This window comes from Nesoenas mayeri (genome assembly GCF_963082525.1).
Source record: "Nesoenas mayeri genome assembly, chromosome: 1".
Taxonomy (NCBI): domain Eukaryota; kingdom Metazoa; phylum Chordata; class Aves; order Columbiformes; family Columbidae; genus Nesoenas; species Nesoenas mayeri.
Genome location: NC_137541.1, coordinates 40,011,395 through 40,029,839, shown reverse-complemented (window position 1 = coordinate 40,029,839; position 18,445 = coordinate 40,011,395). Strand labels below are relative to the sequence as shown.

At 39.6% G+C, this 18,445-nt stretch overlaps 1 protein-coding gene across 6 annotated transcripts in view; it reads right to left on the bottom strand.

The window, feature by feature from the left end:
- The window catches only part of TNRC6B (trinucleotide repeat containing adaptor 6B), a 131,270-nt gene extending 113,192 nt beyond the window's left edge, over positions 1–18,078 (bottom strand). For 5 of the 6 annotated variants that reach the window (XM_080347486.1, XM_080347494.1, XM_080347488.1 and 2 more), the window contains exons 1-2: positions 17,599–18,078; positions 1,068–1,140 (exon numbers count right to left, since the gene is read on the bottom strand). The gene's annotated coding sequence lies outside the window, so the exon portion shown is untranslated. The remainder of the gene's footprint in view (positions 1–1,067; positions 1,141–17,598) is intronic. The other variant, XM_080347496.1, reaches the window with a different exon arrangement.
- Positions 18,079–18,445: the final 367 nt, after the last annotated feature.

Below are 18,445 nucleotides of genomic sequence, written 5' to 3'. Positions count from 1 at the left end.
GGACAATGGATGCAGCTACAAGTCATAAATTCAGTGTAAGCACAACAGTGCAGAGCACTTTATGGATACTGTTTCTTGACTATTGCATTCTAGCACACTCTGCAAGTAAAACCTGATCCAAATTTTCATATACTTATAAAGCCCTCAAAATCAATACCACTGAACTAAGAACTTCCTCAAACCTAATTTTCCCCAGGTAGAAAGACCCACCATTCAGAAACACAAGGTCCTCCTTAGGAAGAGGACTTCCTGTGAATTCCAAAGTCTAAATTGGATATTTCCCACTGGAACACCCTTGAAGGACAGTAAGGCTGTGCAAACTGTCACCATTACAGACAGTAAGCATAAATTGAAGGTAGGTCCCAAAATCTCCCACCAGAGAACAAAGAAAAACAGGCACACTACTGCTCTTCAAAGATGGTGATCTAGCATACATGGCATACTTGAATAAAAGTAGTTAGAAAAAGGCAGTATTGTACTGAACTCTGTCTTAAATGACATGCTGCATATTTAACACAATCGTATTGATACATGATTGCAATCATTAGTCTCTATCCAGGTACACAGAAAAAAAAGTGTTAATTTTTAACAGATGGTCTAGCCATATTATATCTAATTGCTATAGCTTTACTTTGAGTTTGTTACAAATGTACAAAAGTAACAAAATTTAACATATGGAAAAAGAACAGAATATTTTTTGTCATTTTAAATGCAAGTTGAGAAATACTGAGATGAAAGCAGGAGCATCCAGAAGATAAAAAACAACTTGAATGTAACTTCGTTTCTTGTAGGAACTAATCACTTACCATTACCAGTGACTTTAAAATCTCATCATAAATTAATTAATTTTCAAATAAAATAATCATATGCATCAACTTCAGCTGACAAAAACAAATCACATAAAACAGTTACAGAAACAACTTCACACACAAGCTCACAGGAAATAACATACTAGAAAGTATATAAAAACAGCAACACATCTTATAGTTGGTTAAGAACTATTATAGCCTAATGTTCCTCATCTCCAACTCTCAAGAAAGTAATAGTGAACTTGGGTCTATTTTTACCTTTGACAGTTTCCAAGGGCTGCCAAAGCCCACTAGGATCCGTCCTGGCTACATTCAGTGCAAAAACGAAACCCTAAAAGGAGACAAAAAAAGTTAAAAGGTCAGTCAACTCTGGGCATTAGTAGATAAAAATCCATACAAAAACGAAAGTAAATTGTCTCCACAGCTCAATCATCCTTATTGCCAAAGAATTTAGAAAAAGCCATATTAATTTTAATAAAGTCATGCAGAGTAAACAAAAAAATCGGAATCGCAACTAAAGCAATACCCCCACCCCACTCCGGGGAGATGTGGGGAAAGAGCTCCAGTTAGGGTTAGAGTTACGGAGATAAGTACCTTTCTACTCACTATTCTTTCACTTCAGCTGCCACCCCCAGTAAAGGAAATTATTCTTCAAAGGCAAAAAATTTACATTTACTTGCTTTTACTTGCTGAGCCTTAGCCTCAAATTTAGGCTCAAGTTTTGGCAAATTTAGGTTTTTACAGAATAAAGTGGCACCACTGCTGGAAATGTATCTTTAGCTACCTCAGAGAAAATGCTAAAAACCTAAGTATTCAGAAGCAATTACAATCTTATTACCCATCACCACACAACTTCAACCAACAGCTTTGAGAAAAAAAAATAGGAATCTTTATCCTGTGACCCGCCAAAGTATTTAAGAGGTATTTTATACCTGTATCTATAGTATTTAGATTGCTGGTTGATTAGCCTGCTCTGAATCTACACTAAATACTATAGATAACCAGCCTGACATTGAAGTCTTAACCATGTACCTTACATAGGGCTGCACAACAGAAACCTCAAACTGACAACTGAAGAGGAGATTCCCCTTCCAAGGATTTTCTGTCACTATCAGAGTTCCTGTAAACTTTGCCAGCAGAACCACTTGAAAAAAAACAGCTTACATTTCCTCATAGGTATAACAGGAATACCTCTTAAAATGAATGCCACCATTTAAACTATGAATTGCAAATTCTATATGCGCTGAAAATTGTATTTGTTTGGCAGCAAGTTACAATTTTCTCATTAATAATCATCATATTAACCTTTTTCACAACAGTTTTGAACTGTTTACTTACTATGTATAGGTACAAAATAGAAATGTTTGGTTTTTATCCAGAAATAACCGTGCAGTCAGAGCACTATCAAAGCCCAGGTGCAACATGCTCAGTCTTCTCAATTACTCTGAAGTAGTTTTTCAAGTGAAAATCTACACTAAGTACATCATCACCTTAATATTATGATATCCCAAAAGTATCAGCAACCTTAGAGTTCATGCCTAAATGGAGGATGTTTTACCAGACAAGGCGTTTTAAATCATTGTTAAAAACTAAGGCACTAGAGACAGTAGTCTAATAAAATTCACTCATGATTACTTTTACACTAAGTGAATGCATATTCTGAAAAGAGTAAGAAGCCATAACATTTACCACTTTGTAATATTTCCTCCATTGAAAAAAGCACTGTTTTCATCTTAGCTAACTAGGTAAAGCAAATTGAATTTACCTGGCTTCACTAGACAATAGGAGATTACGGAAATGTTAAGAATTAATATTTAATAAATAATAAATATTAATAAATACTTCCACTACTGAAATATTTTGAAAATAATATGCAGAGGTAAGAGTAACCCACTCTGTTGTCCATGAGTTTTCAATTTTCCCTATTGATTTCCAAAACTACAGGAAAAAAAAAAAAAAGAAGAATTTCCCTAAAACGCCTCAGAAATATCCAACACCACCATTTAACACACTATTATTATCCTGTGCAGCCAAGTACATAATGCTTTATAGGTGGAGTCAAAGGCTGCTGTTGACTTAGCAGTTTTATCATGCATTTCTGACACGTACTTTCATCCAATGAGAGTATCAGCCAAGACTAATGAAGTGTTTGTGTGGTTTTTGATGGCATAGGATCTGGAGTTAGAGGATAGGAAATATTGCAGAGGCTGGCCAAAAACCAGCTTTTCCCAGAAAAGGGTTTCTTGCAGGCTGGATACTGAAATACCGTAGCATTAGTATCTACCAAAAGCATTCAAAGTTCCAGCCAAACCACTACATGCTTATGGACGACTAACATCTCCACAGAAGAAGTGATAACTGTTACTAATTATGCCAGTAATCTGACTTATCATAGAATCTTATTCATGAAGAGGAGTATGGATTCCTACTGCTAACTGAAAAAAAGTCTCTGTCTAACTTCCAATAAATACAAGACAGGAAAAGACTGACTGTCTACCCATTCTCTGATAAATTTACGCCTATCATAGAATCACATCACAGAATGTTAGGGATTGGAAAGGACCTCAAAAGATCATCTAGTCCAATCCCCCCATTGGAGCAGGAACACCTAGATAAGGTTACACAGGAAGGTGTCCAGGTGGGTTTTAAATGTCTCCAGAGAAGGAGACTCCACAACCCCCTGGGCAGCCTGTTCCAGTGTTGTCACCCTCACTGAGAAGAAGTTTCTTCTCTAATTTAAGTGGAACCTCTTGTGTTCCAGTCTGTACCCACTGCCCCCTGTTCTGTTACTGGTTGTCACTGAGAAGAGCCTGGCTCCATCCTCGTGACACTCACCCTTTACATATTTATAAATATTAATAAGGTTGCCCCTCAGTATCCTCTTCTCCAAGCTAGAGACCCAGCTCCCTCAGCCTTTCCTCATAAGGGAGATGCTCCACTCCCTTAATCATCTTTATTGCCCTGTGCTGGACTCTCTCCAGCAGTTCCCTGTCCTTCTTGAACTGAGAGGTCCAGAACTGGACACAATATTCCAGATGCAGTCTCACCACCCCCCTTCTAACACACCCCAGGATGCCATTGGCCTTCCTGGCCACAAGGGCACAGTGCTGGCTCATGGTCATCCTGCTGTCCACCAGGACCCCCAGGTCCCTTTCCCCTACACTGCTCTCTAACAGGGTGTTCCCCAACTTATACTGGAATCTGGGGTTGCTCGTGCCCAGATGCAAGACTCTATACTTGCCCTTGTTATATTTCACTAAATTTTTCCCAGCCCAACTCTCCAGCCTGTCCAGGTCTCGCTGGATGGCAGCACAGCCTTCTGGCCTGTCAGCTACTCCTCAAAGTTTTGTGTCATCAGCAAACTTGCTGACAATACACTCTATTCCCTCATCCAAGTCATTGATGAATATATTGAATAGTACTGGTCCCAGTACCAACCCTTGAGGCACTCCACTAGATACAGACCTCCAACTAGACTCTGCCCCATTGACCACAACTCTCTGGCTTCTTTCCTTCAGCCAGTTCACAGAGCAATAACGACATTAATTAGCAAAGTCGAAGTGGCACGAGTGAGTGGAATCCAGTGAAACAGTTGGTTTAAAGACAGATTGTGACATGTAGCTGAGTAGGACTGCAAAGATGTTACAACAAGGAGGATTTCCATATCTACCACAGTCAGAACAAATTTAAATATCAAGCATACATCTCCTTCTAATTCAAATCCTCAGAGTAAGCATCTACTTCTGCTGGCAGCCAGGGCTTTAGGATTCATCAACCTGCTTGCCTGGACTGCAGAGGAAAAAATTTAGCCAGGAAAGCAGATGCAGTGTGATTAGGTAGCCAGAGGGGAAGAAAAGGAAAAACAAACAAACCAAAAACCCACCCACAACTTACGCACTATTTCTCTAACGGAACACAGGGAACCTGCCCCTTTCCTCCAAGAACTGTGACAGTTTCTAACCAAGTATTAATCAGCTATCTACAACACTTACTTATTAATTCAGGCACCCATGCACACTGAAAGATCAGACTCAGTCTCTATTATCTTGCAAGAACAGAAACATTTCATTATACCTACATACTCCTGGCTTACATAAATTAAGCCCTGCCCTGACAGACTAGAACTGTGTGCATGTATAGTGTAAGCCCCAAAATATTCTGTATTTTTCATTCTAATATAGTCAAGTGCAGCAATTTGTTAGCTGGCTTAGGGAATCTATGAAGCAGCAGAATATCCTGTACAGAGTCAGTACTCCTAGACTAGCTTTCTTCCTCAAATATTTTTTAGAGTGTACCATGTCTTCCCACATTTGTGCACCAAGATCTTCACTTACAGCAAATATCTCCTTTCTGGTCACCTCACATAAGCTGTCTCTGTAGGAACAGCGAAATATTTCAGGTGCACAGAACCGAAAGGAACGGGCTGCCATCACGAAAATGTTTTCTTCAAATTCTACCCCTGTCAGCTTCCCATCCAAATCTGGAGAAACAGTAAACACTGGTAGCATGTGTGACGGAATTTCCTACTTACTTTGAGATATGACAGAACAGTAGGAAGCTCTAAAAATACAATTTCTACTCACAACTGGGAAAAAAACATGGATTGAAACTGGTTTCTTGTATAAGAACTGAGCAAACACACAAAAGTGTGTTCAAGGAAAGTGATTACATAATCCTACAATAACTCCTGAATATTAAATATTCTGTGTAAAAATAAATTCCATTACCTACCAATTCTCAGGTATTTAATTCTATTTTGACAGAATAACCTATCAGCAGCACTGAACTGGCTAACGCTCAAGCCAATTTCAAATAATTCAGAATCCACCACCATGTCTTAACCACAGCTAGAATGAAATACTTCAATTTTGGTTTTGCAAAATGTAACCCACTTCCAGGAATGAAAAGAGGTCTAGAACTACTGGTTTACCACCATACAACCAAGTTAATATTACTAAAATCTAAATTATTCCCACTGCCATTCCCAGACACCATAAAATAAAGGTTTGTTGTGAAGGCAACCAACAGGTGACATTTCTAAATTCACTTCATCATCTTGTTGGCTACTGCTCATGTTTAAATGTACAGCATTATCAAGTGACAAACTGTTCCTGTCATTGGACCAGCTGCCATAAACTTTTTTTTTCCTGAGCTTCTAGCATTAACTAAGAGCTTTCTGGACAAAATTTCAATTCAAACAATTTCTGACTAGCAACAGTACATTTGGAGACAAAAAGGGGGTCTTTGCTGTCACCGTGGTTTAACTACCCCTTTGCTAATCAGCAAATATTTAACAGCAAATTTTAACTTAGTTCTGACTTAAGTTGTGGAATGCTTCCGATAAAGCAACCAAGAGCACAGTCTCTGCTCAAAAGGCCTCAAGCTGTCTAAAAACATCATCTCACAAACACCAGCTGCTGATGCAACTACACAAAAACATTACATACATCATATATATGTTATATGTATATACGGATATTTGGAATTCAGCTTAAAGTCATTCATGACTTCAAAACAATACAGAAAATTTCATAATGTTTTCATCTACATCACACTGTTACTGTAACAGTCATGATTTACTATAAAAACTATCCAAGACAATAAGGTCTCCCTGTGGTCATTCTTCTCCACTTTACATTTCAAGACTGAAGAGGGAAACAGAACTTGTAATCAATTAGAAACAATTTGGTAGGAGAAGGAAAGATGCTGTTGGTGCTTTAGAGAGGATTTAGAGCCTCTGTCTTTCACATTGTTTAGAATAATTTCTTTGTATTGGTTGAGTGCATCCAGGAAGGATGCACCTCAAGGAAAAAGGAACTAAACATATGACTCTAAAAAAAGCAGCTAGGAAGAACGGGAATAGGCAGAAATCCTCAGCCTCTTATTCACAATTAAAAATCCAGGGAACAGCACTTAGCAATGGCAGCTGAATACTCCACAAAATCACTGTGGTGTTCTACAGCAAAATGTAACAAAGGATAAAATGGCCATTATGTTTAATTCAGTGTTGGCTTCATGTTTTGTTCAATATTAACTTCTCTGCACTGATGTTTTTTGTACTATACGGGAAACGGTTCAGCTGTTAATATAGATATGACGCAGCCACTTTCAATGGCAAGATAAATAACTAGAACTTGGAATAGAAATCATGTACAGTGGTCTTCTTGTAAGGCAGAAGGGAACGTGAGCATAGAAGGACTATACAGGACTTATGTCATTAACCTGCATGTACAAAACACAAGCCCAAATTCATAGCACTTAAGTCTATTCACATCAACAGCCTAAACATAAATTATCAAATCACTTTCACAAAATACAACACTCCTGAAGGTGTCAGGTTTATTTGCTGAATGGACAACTTCATCTTCTCAAGATATCCCATTCGTTAGTGAGTTTAGGATTTTTTTTTGTTAAAGAACGTCTCCCTTTTTAGCTCAGTATTAAGGAGAACATGAGAAACAAGTACAAAAGGATACTTCTTAAATCACATTTATGGAGCTTTTTCTGAGCAAACCAGTAGTTTTTCTTAATTCATGTCTATATAATCTTTAAAGAACAAAAACTTTCTTCACTTCATCACATGGCTACCAGCTCACCAGTTTCAAAAGCACAGGAAGGAAAGGCAGTCCTAGACTGCACAAAAATGGTCCTCAGTCAGACCTTCTATTTAGAAAATCCTGTTTCTAACTCTCGAATGTGAAGACAGCCTTGAAATGTGAGCTGAAGACAAAACATTGCATCACCACCTTCCCAGTGTTCCAAAACATTTACATAAACAGTATCTAAGGTGCTAAACATTCCTTCTCCCACTAAATGAAAAAATAAATTGGAAAGTGTATTTTTGAAAAAGTTTTGCTTTAAAGTGTTTTCGTGACAGTCAGCAGCATAGTAAGAGTTTGGTGATGACTGGAGCACCTAGGAATTAAGACACAAGTTGAGAATGCTGGCTACTTTTCCACTCTGTATCAAAGTTTTACCCAGCCAACATAATGAAAGAATTTTTTTAGGAAAGTTGGAAACAAACTATCGCTAGAAAATACTCATTCTTTTGAATTGTTAGTCTTCTGTTCTCTTGGGTCTTGCAAACTAATGCTTTTCAGGCACAAAAAACCAGGCTATTTCACACTGCTAATACTGCTTCTGCTTGATAATGGTAGCAATGCTCTGAATCATAATGGCACACAAGCAGTCATTACCATAACTGTTACAACTATCATGTAATTCAATGGTGCCCCAGCGGCAAAAATGGGGATACAGTCAAGATGCTCAAGGTGCCAGCAATCCATGTATACCAGCATTCTCAATGCTTCAGCACCATTGGAGCAAAACCAGTACAGTGGTAGCAACCCTTTATTTGAGGACATTCACTAAATTACAGAAAGTCTTCAGAATCCAGAGGACTGGAGTTTCCTGGAGGAGAGGTGAAAAAAAAGGAGGGGGGATGTTATAGTAGATCAGAAACTTTGAACATTTTTCTCCATCTTAAGCAAAATGCTATGCGAGAAGTCTGCTTCTCACTCACTCAACTTTAAACCTGAAAGCTATAAATAACTCCTTTTTTGATGATCATCTCAACAGAATCATCCCATCAGATCATTCATACCATGAAAGACAACTCAGGATCTAAGGATTCCCTTGAGCCACAAGTAACAGCCATGAAGTCCTATATAACAGTACTTTTATCAAAACCAGCAGTACTAACTAAATTAAAACTGATAAAGTAGTAAGCAGGCATGTGAGAAGGAGAGGGGGAGGGGTGGCTTATCCATTGACACATTTAAATGGTAACTTCAGCAGTTACAAAAGTTGAAGACAGCACTACCAAAAATTAAAAATCATTCAAATATAGGAATAGAAGATACGGCACCTTTCAAACTTTTCAGATCTTACTGTCTTCCCATATTATAATTAGAAGAGTATCAAAGTTTCCCCTGTTAAACTACCCCTTTTGTTGTGTGATCTTTTACAATAAGAGAGGCATTGTTAGGAAATTCACACCAGTGTGGCAATACTGGTGCCAGCTCCTCCAGCAGTCAGGACACAAACATACATACCCTGCTGCGCACAGAGAAGTTCTAGGTTGTGGCACTACAGCCTGTAAGGCAGCTTTGGGCAGGTATTTATGGCCAGTCTGAGCCAAGACAGAGCCAGGAGGAGGGCTGGTGAGGGTAATGGAAAAGGAAGCTGAAATCACAATTTGCTTTTATTCTTTACTGCACTCTTTGCTACTTTACACCCCAAATTTTTTCAAATGAATGTTCTGTATTTATCACATTGCTAATCATTAATAACTGAGGTTTTGTTTTATATAAAAGACATTTTGACTTCCTACTGACATGATTATATATGCAGAGAAGTCCAACATCTTAACACTATTATTGTCAAAGAAACAAATACTGAGTTGTTAAGCAAATCATTCTAAACAATTGCAAACACCAACTTTCAACATCACCAGCTGCCAAGTTCAGCTTCATTAATATTTATAGCTTGACATCAGTCTGAATTATACTTTTCAGCTATTTAAGCACCTCAGAAAGGAACAGGAAGCTAACTTTCAAAAATCTGCTCTATATTCAACACTTATTTCAATCTTCTTCAAAGAAATGAGGCAATGCACTCATTTTATGGTTTTGTTTGCTTTAAACAATTTTTTTTTTAAACAGAATGGAAGTTATTAGCAATACAATCTTGGTCTTCAACAATGCAATCTCTGCTAAACATGCTCAGTTAGACCTACTGAATGTGGAACTACTTGCACGAAGAGTTTTGGACCCGCTCAAGCACGTGTGAGGTCAGGGCCCTACATTTTTGGTCTTTTGGGTTTGGCATAAAATCGTTCTTCAACATTCACATCTGATTTCCTCTGAAAGTGGCATTTAAATGATAAGTAATCAATCTTTATTTTCCACCAAAAACATAGAAGCCTGCATTTAGGCTACCTACTTGCAATACATTACAATTGATTTTCACAGTATAGCTTTATCCCCATATCTAAAAACCTAACTCTTTAAATTTGCTCCCAGGTTTCAATGTTTTCCACTTTTATATTAGTTCTTGTTTGTTTATGATTCAATCTGAAACTGTAGTAATAAAAATTCCCAGTTATTTTTTTTAAGTCAAAACTTCATAAAACTGAAGTTACTGTTTAGTTTATTTACATACTCAGCTGAAGCAGAGGCAGGTTAAGCTGATATACAGTATCCATACGCAGGGCAGTACCACTTTATCTAGTTACTTGAACTGGTTAAAGTAACATTATGCAGTAGCTGGATAAATACAAGGTTAGAGCTGGAGACAGACCAGACCAATTTCGTCACTGTATTCTTGCCCTGAGGCCATCACTATGTTTCGCTGTTAGGAGCATTTTCCATTGCTTATTAGCCAATGCTAAAAGTATTTGACACAATGGGACTTATACCTTTTTTCCCCTGAGACACTTCTCCACAAGCTAATTTACTTTTCAATCAACAGGAAGTCTTTCTCAATTTGAATCTATTTTCTGCAATACATGAATTGTCAAGGACAGGGAAAAGAAATCAAGTTGGCCTTTGAATATGAAAGAACCCGAGGAGTTAACTTCCAACAACAGAGAAAGTTACGAGCCAGTTTTGGTTGCTTCTCCATGTACTCAAAATTTAAAAAGCCAAGCAAAGAGAGTTAAAGACAGCGAATTTACTGCAACATCGTAGTTTAAAAGGTGAGTGAAAAAGCCAGGTTGTGGAATAAAAAAAACAAACAAACACTTTTTCCCCAAGTCTCATTCAACAAAGTGAGTGCCATCAGAAACATGGGTAACGTTCCCCTGATCTTTTATTAAATATAATAGAAACATAGATAAATAACTAAAATGTGCATGTTCTTCATTCTGTCACCACATCAGCCACAGAAAGTAGATGAACAGATCCTGAAGCACCACAACACTTACCTAAGCAAAAAGCACAGCTATATCAAAAACCCCCTCCACTGAAGTTTTAGCATCTCACTTTGTTTTGAAGAGCTAAAGAGTTATGAGTTGTGCCTTTATAAAATCACCACCAAAAAAAGACAATATGAGTGGCTGGGGAATACTAGTATGAGATAGTATCCATCGCTAAATATTTTCTAATGTAAGAAAAAATTCAAAATTTTTTTTTGCACTCTCAATGAAAAATGGTCTGTATCTCGATGAACAGCTCCAAACAAGCACTGTGGCTTGATTCTTCTTGTTCACTTCATCAAAAAAAGACTCATCTGCATGTTTAATTCCAAGAATAGATATCTGGTACAATGCAGTTAAAATCCATCAAGGCAGAATTTTAGCCATTTGACAACAAGAAAAAGTTAGAAAGCTAATTTGAAATTTTTTTTCTCAGAACCCCAAAATATACAGAAGGACATAAATTTAAATGGTTGTAAGAGTAAAACTTCCTGTGTGGACAAACATTTGTGCCAAAGTGATTTTTTTTGGATTCATACTTAGAAGCAGTTAAAGGTGAACTTAAAACAAACAAACCCCACCAAAACAAATCCCCAAAAACCCCACCGAATATCAATTTCAGAATAAGCGTGTTCCCAAAACTGAGTTAAACTGCTATATTTACAGCAGTACTATTATAATCACACAAACATATCTAGGAAAAATTTCAATGCATAAAAATCCTGGAAAGAGTCACAAAGAAACATACTAAAAACCACAGAAGTAGCTAGCAATGTTGTACAGCAACTATGTCAAGCAACATATATTATTTGCCTTCTTTCTTAAAGTGATTTTCAGCTGCTTCAGGTCATGGGTGGATCATAATTCATTTTGGCATGAAGTAGATTTTCGTTTCTGTAATAAGCAGGGATGAGGGGACACATTCCCCTCCTTTAACTCAGAGACAAAATATTTTAATCAAAAATTTATACTTATACTTTCTCTATGATTGTATTAAAAACATTGTTCCTCAAGCTAGTTGCACCTAATAATATTAACTTACGGTTTCTTAAGTCATAGTGTGAAAGCAACAGAGGCCTTGGACACTTGAAACAGTGTTTCACTGTATCTGTAAAGAAAGTGACTGTAAAGGTGACTTAAGTTTCTACAAAAACTAACTTCTGGAAAAACTTTCAAATCACAGAGTTATGGTACTGCTGTACAAAAAGCAGATTCCACTGCTGGCGGCAGTGAGAAAATAAAATGTACTCTATGGCAGTTCAATTGTCTCCAGAAGGAGAGTCATCGGATTATTGCTAAAGATAAAAAAGAAAATGTCCCAGGAGAGAAATAAAAGGTTTTCATAGGCACAAGCAAAGGGCTGGACAACCTGTGCCTCTTCAGCCACCCACAACTCTTAAGACACACAAGTTTATAACTAGACCATGCTGACACAGGGTTGCTGGGTAATTTATATCTCTTGTCTGTAAGAAGTAGCAAAACAAGAGGTCCTACTACTGTTAACGCTAGTCAGTTCCCCCAGGGTCAAAGCATGTTAAGTCCACAGTAGACTGGCCAGTCCCTGGAGAGATACTTCTGTCTCCTAGAGGTGAATCCCTTTCCTACCACCCATGTGATACAGCCATGAAAGAAAGGTCACAGAGCCAGGAAGGTTGGTAACAACTACCTTAGAGCAGCCTAGACATTTCTCATCACGTGTAGACATAACAGACCAGTCTTAAACCAAGAATGCCGGCATACAGCTTTTCAAACATTTAGCTTCTTGATTTAAAATCTTACTTTCAGTTTAACTTCTAAAACATTCTCACAAATTTTACTTTTGCCACATGAAGAACACAGTAGAGAACTGCAAGGCACAACCAATGTTTTATGTAAGAAAAAAAGACTCAAGTAGCAAAAAACCTGCACCTCTAGGATACAAGATGATCACAGGAACAGGAAGAAGTGTTTTCAACTAGCAAAATAAAGACTAGAATCTGAAAATCTCTAAGCGTAACAGAAGAAAGTTAACAGTACTCATAAAAACTATGTTCTCTATAGGCTGCTACCAAATCAAACAGCATAAAAGAATAAATTTATCCTAATACAGACTTCACTACCAAAAAATTAATACACTACTGGAAAACCCTTTGTGAGGCTGTTTTTCATGATAGTGCTTTTTATAACACTGTCAAGAGCTATGATGAAATTATAAAAATTAAATGCAAGTAAAAACAGTAATGACACTTCACTATTCATTTAGATAGCTTAGCGGGTTTCCCCTCACATAGACAACATGATATTATTGTATCACCTTTTGTCTAATCCTCTGTCAGGCTATCTAAAATTATCAACTCTTTGTTTTGCAACTTTGCTTCTTATCCTTTCATCCGCTAATTAGCTTTTCAGCCTTCAGTCTTCTGGCTGACAGAGTCAAAATATATGAACTACCAGTTTATACTTTACACACTTATTCCGACCAGTGTCCTATAGCATACAGCAGGACTGCTGCCTTACAGTACCTCCCATTTCTCCTGACAAGCAGTATGCTTCTCCACAGACCTAAAAGCTAAACTGGTTAAGAGCTACTTTTAGATCCATTTTACCCTTTTAAATAGGTATTTAAAATTTTTTGAACAGTGGAAGTCACATACAGAACACCAATTTTCTTCCCAGAATTTTTCACAGAGGGTCTATTGTATCTTTTCTAATCCACAGACATTAAATCAGGAAATACATGCCAGATATCCGATTTCAGAACTACTAAAGCTGGCGAGGCCCAGAAACGCAATCCGTACTGACTAGCTGAAACTGGAAAAGGTCATCTCCATAGCTCACTACATGGTAAACACGGAGAACATCCAAACTCCAACCACAACTCGTACACTGATGAAAACTTAAAAACCTCAGAACATTCCCCACAACATGATGCAAACCATAATAAGTACAAAGCCACCCTCTCCCTCTTACCGCTATAAGGCAGCAAAGGGAAGAATTATCTAGGATACTGCCTACAGCTCTAAAGGAGAAAGAAAACCTAAAATACACCAACTCTTTGCAGCAAAGCATGCTTAATTCCCTGAAGAATTAAAAAAAAATAAGCAAAAAGTGCAACACGAAGAGCATATGAACAGTAAAGCAGCAAAACGTAAGGAAGTATAAGAGTTTTACTATCCACAGAAAGTGACGGGGAACAGCAATCGGAATATTCTGATTACTATTACCCTAGTTCCTCCACAAGCAGAAATACCAACAGGCAACTACTTGTCTGACAGTGACAGCTGGCTCAAGTACCAAAAAGCACCCCTATTTTTATTATCAGATAGTAGCAGAAAGTTTAGTTTAGATTCACAAGAAAATAAAACCAATTCTTCAGTCCCTATTCCACACATCGTTTGCTGAAAGAACAAACAAATTTAAGATGCATATTTTAGCTGAAAAGGGGGAGAGACAATAAATGTTATGCTAAGGAAGACTATCAGCAAGAATCCATGTCTTATTCTACCACATCTAGTCAAACAATTAAAAATATATGTTACTGTTTGCTCAAGATCTCTGTACTAGGTTAATGCTATTAGAACTGAAGACTGACTTCTTGCTATTCTTTCCTCAAGACAGTGTAATGTTTCACAACTAAAATTTCTGAAATCGCAACAAACAGATCACTAAAAGCAATTCCCGAGATAATTCAGGCAAATATATTTTATAAGCACTGAGGTGACAGAAAAGTTAAAAGAAAACCACTGGGTTTTTTTCCTAATATCAGGTACTTCCCCCCATATCTATGTGCTAACTATGCTTAATTTATCATATGAAGACAAATGAGACACGAGTTCTTCACAATGACACATTTACTGATCCAGAAGTTATACATAGAAAACAGCTAAGTGAAAAATAAAAGCTAATAATAAAGAATTGAATCAAATAGCTTTAAGCTGTAAGGTAGAAGTATTGCAGAATTTGTAAATCTTCAGTATAGACAGAATTTGTGAATCTAATAGCAGAATTAGAGAGCAATTACTGAGGAAAGCCATTGCAAAGAAGTGGGAAAATGACTGATAATCATTATGACTACCATGATTGCACAAGTCAGACAACACCTCTGTATAAAAAAGCATTCTGAGAAAATAAACATGATAAAGGCAATAAGTGACTTGGACAAGAGACTTTGCATCCAACCATTCTGCAGAAAATGGGGAATAAAGTAACTGAATCATTGACTATTAATAAACTCATTCAAGTCAATAACTAAGCTTCTTAGACTTATTCTATGATCTCCATTTGACAATGCTTAATTGCAAATTCAATCTCTTCTGCAAGCAGAAATACACCAGCTCTACTGGAGGAAAAACCCCAACGAACAACCTCACTCAAAACCCCAAGAGAACAAACCCCGTTTGAACGCGTTTTCAAATTACTTACCAGTCCTCTATACCAGTCCTCTAATCTTTTCCATCATTCTATAGCTTCCTTCCAGCTATTCATCCAATTGTTCTAGATGCAGCTATCTCTATATAGGATGTATATTATCCATTACTTCTGTAGAACAATTTTTTTTCCTATCTCTTACTTCCTAAAACAGAGGGCAGATTTCAGGTAAAATATACTACCTCAGAACTACACAAAATTCTCTCCTGAAGCTCTCTCCTCTTCAAGTCATCCTCTAACATCAAGTTTTAATGATCAAACACTCATCACCAAGCAGATCCATGACACACGTACTACCTAAATGTTTTATTTGACTACTCAGTCACAAACTCTGGTAGATGAGGCTTTTCTTGATTCACAGTTTCAAGATTTTTATCTCCAAACGTTTGAGATTATTTAAATGAAAGCTTAGATTTCTAACTAAATTTGCAGTTATATTGAAACTGCAGTAACACACCACCTCATAAGGCTGCCTAATCAAGAGACACTGACTGGTTTATAACTAATTTTTTTTTTCCAGTACTGACACATTACAGATTGAAGCAACTCCCTTTACTAGACATCCCAATAACAACACTATGAGAAAAGAAAAACCAAATTCACAAGACAAGTATGTACATTAGAATTTTACCAATTAGCACTGAAACTTCTAAGCTAATTCTATACATAGGTATAGTTTTACATAAAACAGTATATTCATGAAACATTTACATGCCATATAGCTAACCAAGATGAAAGTAGAAAGTATATTGATAACCTTACCTAGTTTCTACAAAGAAAGATCTGCCTGCACCTTATTTCACCCAGAACTTCACGGCAGAAAAGCTAATACACAATTACTAACACACACTGCTCTGTGCTTCATCCCTCCTTCCACAGCCTCAACTTTTTGCAGGGTGATACTGTGATACTGTGATTTCTTCACTACAGAACAGACTAGTCACCTTCACAAACCACTCCCTGACGTACATCTATATGGCAGTCCCTGCACTAACCATGGATCATATAGAAAAACTCGACCTCAGGACCACAGGTAATGCAGCACACGAGAGCATTCACCTTGCTTCTCAACAGCGCACATGTTCCATGGAATCTGTACCATTTGAGAGAGCCACCATTGGAGAGGAGGGAATTGTCCAGCAACTTCAGTGTAGATGGACTAACTACAAAGCTGCTTGAATTTGTGCATATTTAATAACCCTGCAAATCTAAGGTATTACCTCTAGAACACTTGTAGCAGAAACTGAAATTCAATTCATCTGGATAGCAACAGTACTGGAAAATACACCTTTCAAATACAGAGCTATACAAATCCCAAAGATCTACCTACTATTTCTCAGGAAGATTGACAGTTTTTGTAGGGGATGAAAATGTGACAATTAAGCCGAATAAGTCACAATTGAAAATGGATAATTACAGACTGTAAAGACAAACAAACAAACAGCACACAAAAACATCTAAACGCTAACTTTCTGAAGAGATATATTAACAAATATTCCTAAGAGTAGTGAAATGTTAAACACGGTAAAATGAAGTACCTTTTACAGTAGTAAGTGTGCCCACTTTAGCTAGGAAAACACTCTGTTGAATCTTCGTTTTATTTAACAAGCCTCAGCTCTATCCTGTACTAGATACTCCTAAATGCATTTTCATAAAGCAGATTGGAGCTTGCAAGATACCAGCCGGTCAAGTGTCTCCAGAAACAAACATTCGCTCATTTTGTTACAAACAGTTCTGCAAACTTGTTGTTGTTGTTTTGGGGGTTATTTTTCTGCCTGGGACACACCTCTAAACACGGCCACTCCTCCCACCCGCATACACACATTTTAACGAGCATCATGTTCAACACATCCAGTGCGGTTTGTAGTGGTACCAACGTAACCTCAGGACTGTACCCACACCACACACAAGCACTTTTCTGCCCCGCCACAAAGAGTATCCTCGGGGTCTTTCCGCCGTTGCACATTTTGCCCGGCCCGGGCCAGCGAGCCGGCGGGCGGCTCTTTCCGGGGCTCGGCAGCCAGCCGAGCGCACGGCGCTGCGCACCAAGGCGCCCGGCAGCGGCCTCGGGGCCGCCTGCGCGTCCCGCCGGGGCCCTGTCGGGGAAACCGGAGGGGGCGGCGGGGGCACCTTCGGCGGGCGACGGCCGCACGTGAGGGGGCTGGCGCGAGCCCGTCTCTGCCCCGGGACAGGCGCTCGCCGGGGTGGAGGAGGGGGGAGCAGCAGCAGCCCCGGTGCCGTGGGGGCAGCGCCCTTGAGCGGCCGCTCGGGGCCCCTCCCGCGCCGAGGCACCGCAGCTCGGGAAACGGAGGGGAGGCGCGCGCGCTCGGCGCCAAAGGCCCCCTCAGAGGCGGCGCGAGGGTCCTCAGGGCGGGAAGGGCCCCGAGGGCGGCCCCAGCCCGCCCGCCTCCCCTCCGCCGCCCGGGGGGAGGGAGCGAGGGGGGGGAAGAGCTGTCCCACACTCACCGTTGAGGCGCCGCCGCGGTGCGCTGAGCCCCCTTCTTCTCAGTGCTGGGGGCGGCTCCGCCCGTCCGGGAAACACGAACCCAAGAAACAAATGCGAAGAAGCTGCTAAAAACGCCCTCCCACCCTCCGAAAAACCCACAGAAAAAAAAAAAAAAGAAAAAAAAAAAAAACCAAACACAAACTTTCCTCGCCGCCGTCTCCCTCCCCCGAGGAGCACGAACCCAAACACACCGAGACACGCCTCCGCACCGCCCCTCGCACCGCCTATTGGACGGCGCCCCGTCGGCCCCCACGCTGATTGGCCGTTCCGACTGCTCGTCTTTTCCCTCCTCTCCCCTTTCCGCCCCTAGACGCTGCCCATTAGGAAGAGCCTTAGGGATCTCTCCGTCCATTAGCCACGGCCCACGTCAATCACATAAGAAGACCCGCCTCTGAGCGACTCTAATTGGGCTGTCGCATCACTTTGCCCTCATTGATTGGCTGCACTTGCTGGCTGTCATCGCTTAACATTGCCTCCTTCGAAACCATCACTTGGCTCCCACCCCTTCTTCCCTTCTGCCAGTTGGATCCGAGATCTGCCCCTTAAATGGGGCACTCGCTCTCCCGCCCCTGCTTGCCCCGCCCTTCCGCGCAACGGATTGGGTAGCGGGTTGCACCCTCCGGACATCATTGGAGAAGGGACATGCCCGTTACACAATTACAACGCGAAGACCCGCCCACCGAGCTGCTCTTCTTGGCCGTCCCTGCGCGACGGCGCTGGGGACCACCTCAGCAGGGGCGGGAGGAGAGGCTACATCAATGTGCCTACTTCATTTGCTGGCCCCAAGGGCAGGGCACTGTGACGGGC